Source organism: Pangasianodon hypophthalmus, chromosome 26 (assembly GCF_027358585.1).
Source record: "Pangasianodon hypophthalmus isolate fPanHyp1 chromosome 26, fPanHyp1.pri, whole genome shotgun sequence".
Classification (NCBI taxonomy): domain Eukaryota; kingdom Metazoa; phylum Chordata; class Actinopteri; order Siluriformes; family Pangasiidae; genus Pangasianodon; species Pangasianodon hypophthalmus.
The window spans coordinates 6,723,693-6,735,841 of NC_069735.1; the positions used below are offsets into that span (position 1 = coordinate 6,723,693).

General features: G+C 37.5%; 1 long non-coding RNA gene across 1 annotated transcript; it reads left to right on the plus strand.

The window, feature by feature from the left end:
- Nucleotides 1-592: 592 nt before the first annotated feature.
- On the plus strand, nucleotides 593-12,093 carry LOC117596116 (uncharacterized). The gene is made up of 3 exons (XR_008301061.1): nucleotides 593-608; nucleotides 8,066-8,272; nucleotides 9,243-12,093. It is a non-coding gene; the product is annotated as an uncharacterized LOC117596116 (long non-coding RNA).
- The last annotated feature ends 56 nt before the right edge of the window (nucleotides 12,094-12,149 follow it).

Genomic DNA, 12,149 nt, shown 5'->3' on the forward strand with positions numbered 1-12,149 from the left:
AAAAAACCAGGGCTGCTGGAAAGAGAAGTCATTTTTCATTCTAATAAACAATGTTTTTCCAGAGTCAGGGCACTATTGTTTATAGTTGCCTAATAAAATTTGAACAGATTTCCTTTTCAATTTTGGGGTGTGTTACATTCCAGGAAACTCAGAAAAGTTGGCTGGACATGATCAGAGTCTACTACAAAGCTGTGACGCAGTGCTGCTGCTAGTCTAAATGGGGTCGTTTAAGTGGCATTTCATTCGAATGCCTGTATCATTTTACAGGAAGATTTTCATTTACGAATAATGAAGAAGGATGAAAAGCATATGTTCCCCTGTGCACAGGGCATGATCTGCATGCGCTATATGGAGCAGTGGCTCTATAAATAAAAGCCTATTACTTTTGTGAATTTCAGACCAGTTTGTATGGAAATATTGTAGAAATATGGGTGTAACATCAGCTTGTGTCATGACACCTCCACAACAGCAGAGGGCCCCTGACCCTGAGTACTAACTGCCACTTCCTGTTCCATGAGCATTTTCAGTTCTGATATCACTTCCTGTTTATGACTATATAAGGGCAGTCAAGTTTACACTCACATTGTGAGTTCTTGTGCATTGATGTGGTAAGTTCTGTGCCATTGTTTTCTGATCTGTGTTCGTGTATTGAGACTAGTCTTTGGATTTTCCCCTGGCCTTATTGCATTGTGGATGTTCTGTCTTCTGACTCTCTGCCTGTTTTTTTTTGACATTGCCTCTTTGGAATATGAGCATGTTTTTTTCCAGCATATGGGGCCTAAACCAGCTCTTGAGTCTGCGGTGTTACAGTGGGTTTATTTGGGAGCTCAGTAAGGCAATATTTAGTCCAGGCTACTGGAGCAAATCACTGGCAATAAACACAAGAAGAATAGGGTTTTGTGTTCGTATCTGTATTTGTATCTCTTTAGCAAATACTTTGTTAAACATCACTAAGTGACTAAGTTCTTGGCATGTTATCCAGGTCAATATCACTAGGCCTACTGTTAAGAGGGATGAAATAGAACAGTGTCCATTCTCCATTACTCCATTAGTCAAAGGTCCACAAAGGTCAATTTGTCACAGAATTAGGTAGGATTTCTGTGTTCTCAGCTGTGATCTAATGCTAGTGAATGCTTGCCAAAATTAGGGCTGGTACGTAATGAAAAATTAACTGGATTTTTATATGGTTTTCGGTCTATTGTGGAACGTCTGTATTTTCAGAAAGGATGACATTTAATGGCATATAACACTGCAGCACCAGTTAATGTATGTGGCTAAAGAAATTAATATATATGTATTAAAAAAAAAGACTCATTAAGAGGATGCTCTTAACTATCACTTTAACAGCTTAAAATGCTGGAGCTGTACTTCTTTCATGGGCAGAAACAATATGGGAGCAACACTGTTCAATTGAGTGCTCAATTATGATATGATTAAAAAAAAAAAAGAGATTTAAGATACTTGTTTCTGTCCTAAAGGCCTAATGTAACCAACTACAGTTGGGTGGACAGACTACAAGTTTTCAGTTTGTTCTCTGTTAGCTTTTGCATTGAAATGAAATTAAAATATCTTCATATTTAACTATATGAAGATATATTGTGCTTTGAACTGAATACATTTCTGTATAAAGCAGTGTGAAAGTGCATCACATTATCATTATCATAACCATTATGCCATTCTGTGATTTATGTCTACATCAAATTATACAACAGATAGTTATTGTCCTCTAATCTGATTGGTTAAGTGGTGTTCCAACACCTCCCTTTAACCAGCAATAAGCACAGTTTTCACAAAACTAGGATGTTTAAAAATATGTTGATTATGATCATGTTTCTTTATTGCGAAAAAATTTTACTGAACAGTAGGAGGGCTAACCTGTATTTGGATTTCAGTGCAGCTGCTTCTTTCATACATATAACTTGCCCAAACCTAGTACGACAGTGAACAGGCTCCTGTGTTGACATGCCACCTCAGGCTTTTGTTAATAAATACAGCTCACAGGCCAAAAATCTCTGTGAAAACACCATGTTTGTTTTGGCACATTGAAAGATCTGCTCTGTTCCTTTTAGGGCTAAATAAGTCCATCAGTAGTCAGTTCATTTTAAAATGGTATTTTATATAACTTGTAATTATTCCATTTTGCCATAAGAGGCAAATATATTTACAGCAGTATGATATAAAGACAAGGCACATAACAGGATACAATGGGAAGATTCTTCTCTGAATGGTTCAATCAGGAAGAAAAAAAGTGTAATTTTTCAGCCTTATGTCTAATCTATGTCTAATCCACTCCATGTGAAGTTATTTTCTCTATTTCTGATCAGTGGGCTGTATTTAACCCCTTAAATCTATTTGGCAGACCATTAATTTAGATTTGTTACTGAATAATATACTTTAAGGTAAATAATTAAATAATAAGAATAATAAGCTGAGACTTTAAGGGTTAAAATCTAACTCCTTACATTCTGGACAGCTAAGGTGGTTTCCTTCAGAAATGGAAATTCCTGTGTGCTCATTACTTTGCCAAGTACCAGTAGCAAAGTTCTCACCTTGTGACCATGACCTCATGGGGTATATTCCCTGGGTTCATTCCCTGGCCATACAGATGTGAAGTGTTGAATTGTCAAACCACTGGAAAGGAGAAATCTTTAATTCCGATAGTAAAAACATGTTCGGCAAAACAACTGGCTAGTCTCCTCTTGGTTTCTGTAGTGTAAGGCTGATTGTATCTCTTGCAAGAGAGACAAGAAACTGCTACAGTGATGCATGAGGAGTGGAGGCAGCCTGTGATTTTAGTTGCTATTTAAATTGTTTTACATATCAAACATCTAGAACTATTGCATGCAAAAGCGACACAGATTCTAACAGGCTAATAATTTAATTCACTCCTGACCAGCTCCTGAGATGTCTGTAGGAGATTATTTCTCCTTTTAGAAATAAAGGATTCCTGAAGTCCTGGTTTACCTCTTACAGCCTTAGAAGCTCTTTGCTTGGACATCTATCTAGAATTCATTCACATAGTGAGTTTCTAACTTATGGTAAACGGCCAAACTGACACACACACACACACACACACACACACACACACACACACACACACACACACACCTCCAGCTGAGTTTTGATTTGTAGGCCACATTAATGATCGCAGAGGAACCTTAAAACTAGGAAATGAGTATGTTGAAGAGAAACAGCACTCCAGCTTGGTGCCAAGCAATTGCTGAGGTCTTCAAATACAAACCATGCAATATTGCATATGATGTCCCATGTCAATGCCATTTACTTTCTCTAATCCGCTTCACAGAACTGTCATTACAAACTAATTAACGTCAGTGAAGTCATTAAGCTAAGCTCTGCCAATTTAGTCCCAGTACGCAATCATGCTTCAATAGACTGTTTGACTTAGATTATTCATAATGTGTGGGATCCAACTTGTGGTAATGAACTGTTGACATGGAAAACATTCTGTTAACCCAGCTGCCATAAGTCATTAACTATCGCCTTGCTATTACTTTCTCAGCTTCCAGTGTAATGCTGAAAAAATGAGTTTTTCTTAACCAGTATGTCAGGAGTGAGACAAATGTGCTGCAGCTTAAACATTCAGAAGTTCTTGGTTGAAAGGAAGGAGTTTACCAATGCAGTCAGAGTAGTACAATGGTTTTTGTGCTAATACAACTCTACCAATGCTTGCTTGAAGCTTGAAATGCTACAAGCTAACAGGATTACCAACTGGATTTTTGGTATAATAGGACAGCCAAAACGTGACTAATTTTCTAAGAAAACTAACAACTGGCTAGAATTTTTTTTTGGCCGAGTATTTGAGAAGGAGTCAGTGTTTTCACTAGAAAAGCAACTGCCCTTTATCTTCATCGAACCCAATAGAGTGTGTTTTGAATCCAGACACAGCATAGTTTAGTCCATGAACAGACAAGGTTTCAGCAATTGAGATGGAGAACACTGGGTGTGAAGCAGGATTTGAGGTTTAGGAGAAGGTTTCTAATAAAATAAAAGAACAAGGAACATCAGACTACTGGTACAACTTTATATTAAGGTTTGCTTAAGTGACATTATTTAACACATTAGTTAACATGAATGAAATATCTGAAATAATAACTTCACCACTGACACAACATAAGTAACATTAACAAAGTAACACTTGTATTAATTGATGTTAAAAAAAAAAAAAGCTAAAACTCCACCACAGCTAAATTTCTCTTATAGTATAATATATACTTTTGACCTTTTGATCTCATTTGTTTACAGTCTCGCTCGCTTTCTGTCTCTCCTGAATATCAGCCTGACTACCATGTCGTCACACTTCTTTCATGCCTTAAATTGGTGCCTGAAAATGTTTGATGTATCTGAGCTTGCTTATGCATGCAAATTTCTTCCAGACGCATCGCTGAATTGATATTACAACATTGTCCGAGTGATTTACAGCAGCATAGGAACATTGTGTTAGAGTTGTGTTGTGTTTTTTGTCCCCTGACTTTTGTTTTCATTTTAACAAGAAAATCATACACTATGTAATGTGTTTAATGTGAAACGGTCAGATAGAACCTAATAAAACCAAACAGCATTTATGCTTACAGAACAGTAAATTTGACCTGTGTCTGGCCAGTGGTCAAAAATCTTCTTTTATAATTGATTAAACCTTTTTAAAACTTTGATTTTGTAAATTTGAAGCAATCTCGAAGGTCATGCAGATTAGTAAATGTAGATTACAATGCAGGATTTATTAACTTTCAAGATTTGTAGTAATTCCCATAAATTTACAGTTAATTGACATAATTTACATTGGTTATTTAATGTCATTGTTATTTAGTATGTTATCATTAAAACCTTGTATTAACCTTTTATTTTTTTGTATGAAAAAGCGATTTTGAACTCAAAATGAATAATGCTATACATATGAGTAATTCTGTGATTGAGCTGCCATGTGTGTCCCATTGATATAACTTGACAAATGCATGTAAAGATAAATGTAAATGAAATTTTAAACATTGGAAAAATGTCCTCCACAACAACCTACAGTATGTATGCACATAAAAAGACAAAAAGCATTAAGTTCTGACTCACTATAACCACACTTTACCTTGAAATATAATCATTAAAATCCTTCAAACATCTTATTATTCTTGCATTCATGCATGAATCACTTTAACATCTCATGCTTAAAATATTCTTTTCCATTAGTCATCCATTATAAGTTCTGAAAAATGTACATTTTTGCTTAGTGTCCCACGACATTCAACCCTGCCACCTGAACACACACACCCCTATGAAATATTTGGAATATTCCACAAATCACATGTTTAAAAGGAAGTTGCATAGAACCTTATAATACTATGACTTTCTTTTTCGATCAAATGTGAATCAAGGATCATTTGAATATCATGGTATCAATATAATTTGAATTTGGAGCAGGGATGTGGTGAGGGGTCTGGGATGAATTATTAACATAATCCCTCTGGTAACAGTCAGGGCTTCACCGCTGACAGAAGGCCCTGAAGGCACATTAAGGAAATACGAGACAGAACTAAATTCTTAACATAAGATTTTTGGGAAGGGGCCTATACGGGGTCTTGATGTGTTTGTGAGGCTCTATATAAAACCATGTAAATTCTGATGCTGGTGAAAGAATGCTGGAAAAGAGCACTGAAACATGTGGTAAGAGCTGTAATAGTGGACAATTACTTCATGTGTCACAGATTCAAATCTCTACAGGCTTCACTGTAGTAACAGATTAAAGGAGCATACCATTCAAAACCCATAATGTCAGTCCCTACTGTAGGATCTGTTGGGAGGAATTTAAGTAACAGAGTCCAGATAGAAGTTAATGGTCATGTGACCTGATGGTATAGGAAAATAAGTCATAGTAAAAAGGTTGAACAGTGATTAAATTTAGGAAAAAGAAACAGATTTTATAAATCTTGGATATTCTTTCTCTTCAACAATTTTCCTTCATGATTAAGAGCAATCATCAGTCTACTGTAAGAACCCATGTTTGACACTTTTGGTGTTTTGACTAATAGCTAATATTTGCTCGGTGGTTTCCTGCTTTTCTTTGGCCATCATTTGGACAGACAGCAGGAACAGACTCCAGAGGGAAATGCTATGTACAAAAGCTTTCATGCCTCTTGTACATAAAATAATAATGAAGCAACAACAGCCGATCAGCTAAATGTTCAGTGAATTGTGGTCCCTCAAAATGATGGAACTGTTCAGCATATAACTGAGCCAAAATAGTTGTGAATATACTTTTAATTCAATTGAATTTAATTACAATTTGGCAGCACAGTGGGTCGCATTGCCACCTCCCAGCTCCAGCGTCAATGACCCTAAGCTTGGGTTGCTGTCTGTGTGGAGTTTCGCATGCTCTCTTGGTGTGAATGTGTGGGTGCATGTTGCCCTGGATGTCATCCAGCGTGTATTTCTGCCTCATGCCCAGTGTTACTGGGATAGACTCTGGATCCACTGTGACCCTGACCAGAACAAAGCAGTTACTGAAGTGAGTGAACTGATGAACTAATTAACTACAGTTTTACGAAACATATCCATGGTTTGAAAACCATAAATCTCAGTAGTGAGAGTATTTGAGGTTTTCAAGTTCATGGATCAACAATGAGTCATCAGGTCATCAAGATTCTTTGTGGCTTTTGTATTTAATGGCAGCTTACATAATGGCTTGGGGAAGTATCATTTTCCAGTAGTAGCAATAGGACTAGATGCTTAAGTCAGAAATGCTATTATCCTAAATTAAATGCCCACATAATTCTGCTATTATATATATATATATATATATATTCAGAGATTTATAAATATAGAAATTAATGTGGTAATGGGCAAATAGTCAAGATCAAGACAGATGGTTTAAAAGAGGCTTGACGACAATAGCAATACTCAAAGGAGTCCCAAAAGTAGCTTAATGGTGAAGTAACCATTTGCCCAAACATTATGAAATTTACAGTCCATTAGCCAAGATATGACATTCTCTAAAGTTTCCCCTCTTAAGTTTTGCACTGGAGCTGTGAAGCTGGTAGCTTTTCCTCAGCAAATCAAACCAACTTAGGGTAGGAGGTGTTGCTCAGAGTTTGAAAGTAAAATTGTCAAAGTATTTTGGATGAGAATGGATGAGATTTGATTTAGTTCCGAATTACTGATTTAAAAAAAACGAACATACTTTACCATTCTACTGTTATAGGGAACAGTTTATGTAAAAATAGTACTGATTTGCCACTGTTTTGAGGCAGGTGTGGAATGATTTATGCAGTTTATACTTTATTAAACTTGCGGTTATAGAGTTCCTTTACTTATTACTGACATTAGCCTCGTAGCTCCAGCACAAAACCTACGTAGCACACTTTGGACAGTAGATGTCTTAGCTGGTTACCTACATTAGAGAAAAGGGAAAATTGCATAGATTTAATTTTCAGCTGAAATATTCAGTTGTAAACAGAATCAAATGTAATCAAATGTAAACTGTAATCAGCTTGGTAATGTGAATATCAATGTACCCAACGTCCCATGATGCATCTAGATCAGGCTTTGCTTCAGTGTTCTGATTTATTATTTACTGTATTTGGCACTGATTTTCTTAACTACGCTGTCATCGATAACCTACGCAATACTGGAGGGAGCCAACTGTTAAGCAGCTAAATGAGTCAGATTTGGCATCTAGTCTGAAAATGACTGAATGGTGCAAACTGACAAAGTATTGAATTGTACATAATGCATGAAAAATATTTTTAGCAGTTATTTTCTCTTTTGTCATTCTGTTACCTGATGATTTATGACATGTTTTTCAAAGTTAATTAGTTCTCTACTGCAAGTTAGATTTTATTTCCTGTTACACTTGTATTTTGTGACAGCACTTCCTCATGTTAAGTCATGTCTCTCTGTGTATCTGTGCATGCGTTTAGTTATGGCTCTTCATTAACTATCCTGCGTTTTTGCTTATGGTCCCTGGTGGAAATTTAGGCTTTGGTTTAAAGAGTCTCTAAATGAACAAATGTAAATATAAATCTCTGTTGTCAAGTTGGTGTAAGACTAAGTGTGTTTGCAGTGCGGTTTTGTGGATACAGCTCTGGGTGCTTGGTTACTGGGAGAATGGACAGAGGCCCAGTGCCAGAACATCTGGAGACAGGAATCGAATTCGGCCAAGAGTTACTGGCCAGTGAATGGGGGATATCAATTTGATCTGGTGCCCTGGGAAAGTGGAACACCATGCTTCTCCTCTGCTACATGTAGCCATTGATCAATCTTTAAACATGTGGGTGTGTGTTTGTGTGTGTGTGTGTGTGTGTGTGTGTGTGTGTGTGTGTGTGTGTGTGTGTGTGTGTGTGTGTGTGTGTGTGTGTGTGTGTGCATGTGCATGTATCAGTTCTCTATGTTCATGCAACGTGATCAAGTTTGAGTGTTTTTCCCCTACTCTTATCCTCTTGGTGTCTGTCAGTAGGAGTTACCTCAGGATACGTCTCAGACAGAGACTGCAAATGAAAATCCTATCCTCTATAAACATGTAATTTTATTGCAGATGTCATATGACCCTATAAAAATACATTACAAGTGTGGTCTATTTGCAAATTGTTAACGTCATTCATGTACAAAGAGTACAGAAAATCTGGTCCAATGTTTTTTAGTCCAGTATATTTTATAAGGCTAACTTTTACATGAAAGACTTATTCAAACTTGATTAGTTTTACTGGGAGTGGTATTATATTTTAAGACCTTATAATTAACCACAAGGTCTGAGTTTTTAAAAGCATTAAAACTTGAAGATCATGGTTCAGTGATGCTCACAGTACCACACTGAACACACTCCTACCAGGTGGGATGATTTTCTTTTCTTGATCTTAATTGTAGTTCCAATATGAATAAGCAATGTCTGTAGGTTTTACAAGTCTGAAAAATAAATCTTACTGAAAAGGTCCCTCAGTAACACCAGAAACCAACAATGCTCCTTCAGTAATATCAGTCCTGTATCAGTTGACCTCATGGTAATGCAATAACTAAGCTAGCTAATAGACGAGGCTTTATTCTGTATTGTTGTTATTATTATTGTATGTTGTACAAGGAAATGTTAATTTGGGCTATCTGTGGTCATTTTGGCATATTATACTCACACCTCATACCTTCCAAAGTCCTTAAAAAGTGCATTGCCAAACCTCCTCTGGTAAAAGTAAAAATAAACTTGAACAGCACTTAAGAGTAATTGTTTCTCTCTGGTCCCTTCTCTGCAGTAAACTAATGTCCATGATGCACACTGGCAATTTAATGATCAAGATCCTCTGTGATGACATGATGCCATCAATCTTCACAAGACCTCCTGAACCACCAGCCACAAAATGGCCCCAAAACAGCAAAGATCCACCTCTACATTTTACAGTGGGGTATCATGCACTTTACCTTGTATGGAGTCCCCTTGTGTTACAAAACATGCTGATGGTGTGCATGACTAATAACTTTCAATTTAGTCTCATCTGACCACAACACACAACTGTAGTTCTAATGACACTTTGTAGTTCAGGCACAACAATTTTGGGAGATGGGAAAGGAAGAACTTTCTTGCAATAGATCCAAACAGCTTGTTGTTATGGAAGTGTTGTTTTACAGTTGACTCGGGGAAATAGTGAGGATCCATGCACAGAACTTTTATTACTAACACAATCTAGATTCCATGAAATTTTGTCATCAAGCAGTTCCAGGTCATATTTTGGGTGCAAGGAAGGTCCATTCGTATTATGGGTGCAAGGTCACAGGCAGAGATCGATACACGATGGTACAAACGAGAGAAATTGAGAAACTGGGGTGGTCTGTGTTTTCCTTGTGGAAGTCATTGATGAGAGCAGGGTCAAGAATGTCCCTGGCAGGACCTACCCTCTTGGCTATAGTCCTCCCAGTCCACCAGGTAGTACATTACATTGCCCCATTACTTGGAGTGATGTTGCTCGCGGACACTGTATGCAGGTGTTCCCTTGACCGTCACAGGCAGTGGTGGCTGAACTCCAGTTACCAGGTTTTGGGTAGATGGAAAATATGGTTTAAGCAGAGAGGCATTGTAGGTAGAGACAATTCTGTATGTAGGTGGCATATCAAGCATATAAGAAACTGGGTTTATTTGTCTAAGAATGAAAAAGGGAGCGATGAAATGCAGATTTAACTCTTGAGATGGGAGTTTCTGTTTCAGATCACGGATAGCCAGACCATCTGCTTGGGTTGTAGTGGTGGGTGTGGCTGATGATTTTAGTCTGCTTAATATTGAAAATACCTCTTTAAAGATGCCTTTGGAAAAGGGCCCAATCAACAAGCTTTAGAAAATTGGTCTACTATGGTTAGAATGGTGGTGTTACCTTGTGAGACCGGGAGCTCAATAATAATCAACTGCAATATGCGACCAGGGTCTTCACGGGATTGGCAGAAGTTCTAGGAGTTCCAGTGAATGACATTCCCTAGAATGGCCTCTGGTACATAAACATTCTCTGGTGGGCACTCAGATGGAGTAGGATCATTATTTTGGACTCCCCTGCCCTCCATGACACATGTTGTGCCACAGCAGTGACACATGTTTCTGGTAATATATAGGGTTTTCTGGATACAGCATTAGGATAGAGCATCTGCTTTTACATTGTTGTATCCAGGTCTATAGGTCAAGATGAAATTGAAACAAGTGAAAAAAACATGCCCATCTAGATTGATGTGGATTGAGGCACTTTGCAGACTTATTCAATATTTCATTGATTGGTCAGGATGAGAAATGTGTGTTCAGCTGCTTCTAGTCAGTGCCTCCATTCCTCCAAGGTGGCCTTTATGGTTAGCAGCTCATGGTTTCCTACATCGTAATTTTTTTCTGCTGGGGTTAGCTTAAGTGAGTAAAAGTTACAAGGATATAACTTGGCTGGATTACCATGACATTATGAGAAGACAGCTATGATGCCAGTTTCACATACATCAACTTTGACTACGAATGGGACTGAGGGGTTTGGGTGACAAAGAATGGGGAGCTGGTCAATTGTTGAATGGCTTGTTGGTGGCTTCACTGGACCACTTCATGGTTCTGGGTGACAGTAGAAATTCATGAATTTGCTGATTTAGGATGTAGCCTAAAAACATGAAAGATAGTTGGTGAAATGAACATTTTCCAGCTTTGTTTTCCAAGAGCATACTGAGGACCTGATATACATGCTGAATATGTTCTTTCACTTATGATAAGCTCAGTAACTTGTAAACGTACACAATGGAAATCTATTCAAGCACTCTCTCAGAATTTTATTAACAAAACCTTGGAATACTAAAGGAGTATTTCCTAGGCCATATGGCATCACAAGATATTCATAATGGCTGGAGGTGGTGATGAAGGTGATTTTCCGTTCATTGTCTTCTCTGATACGTATTAGCTTATGTGCACTTTGAAGTTCCAATTTGGGAAAAATTCTAGCTCCTCTTACCTGTTTGAGGGCAGAAGGGACAGGAGACAGTACTTGACAGTAACTGCAGTGAGACCTGGGTAATCAATACAAGGTTTTAGCTTGTCATCTTTCTTTTCCACAAAGAAGAAACCTGCCACTGTGGGAAACATGGATGGTCTAATACAGCTTTGGCTGATTGCTTCCTTGATGTACAGTAGTCATGAAAAGTCCACACACCTCTGTTGAAATTGCAGGTTTTTGTGATGAAAATGAAAAAAATTAAACCAACATAAATCATATCAAATTGTTTCCACCTTTAATGTGATCTAACAACCAACAAAATTCATGTGAAAAACAAATAGTAACATTTTAGGAGGGGGGAAAAAAGAAAAAAATGCACAATAACTTCATTGCATAAGTGTGCACTCCCTTTTATAATGGGGCATGTGACTGTGCTCAATCCAAAACAAGAGAAATTTAGAAACTAGGCAAGGTCATACATGGAATGGATGTCAAGCACAAAAGGCTCAGAGCTTACACAAGAGTAAACTGTTGGCAAGGCTTTGTGTCCATGTGGTTTAAATACTCTACAAGCAGGAAATAGAATGAACGAATGATGAGTTTTTAGGACCCAGGGGAGGTTGCCCTCTAGTGGCGTGGTGGAGAACTGACCGTGACGGATGTGGCGAGAGTTTTTTTTTTTTTTTTTTTAAGAACAAAAATTCTTCTTTTGACTGAATA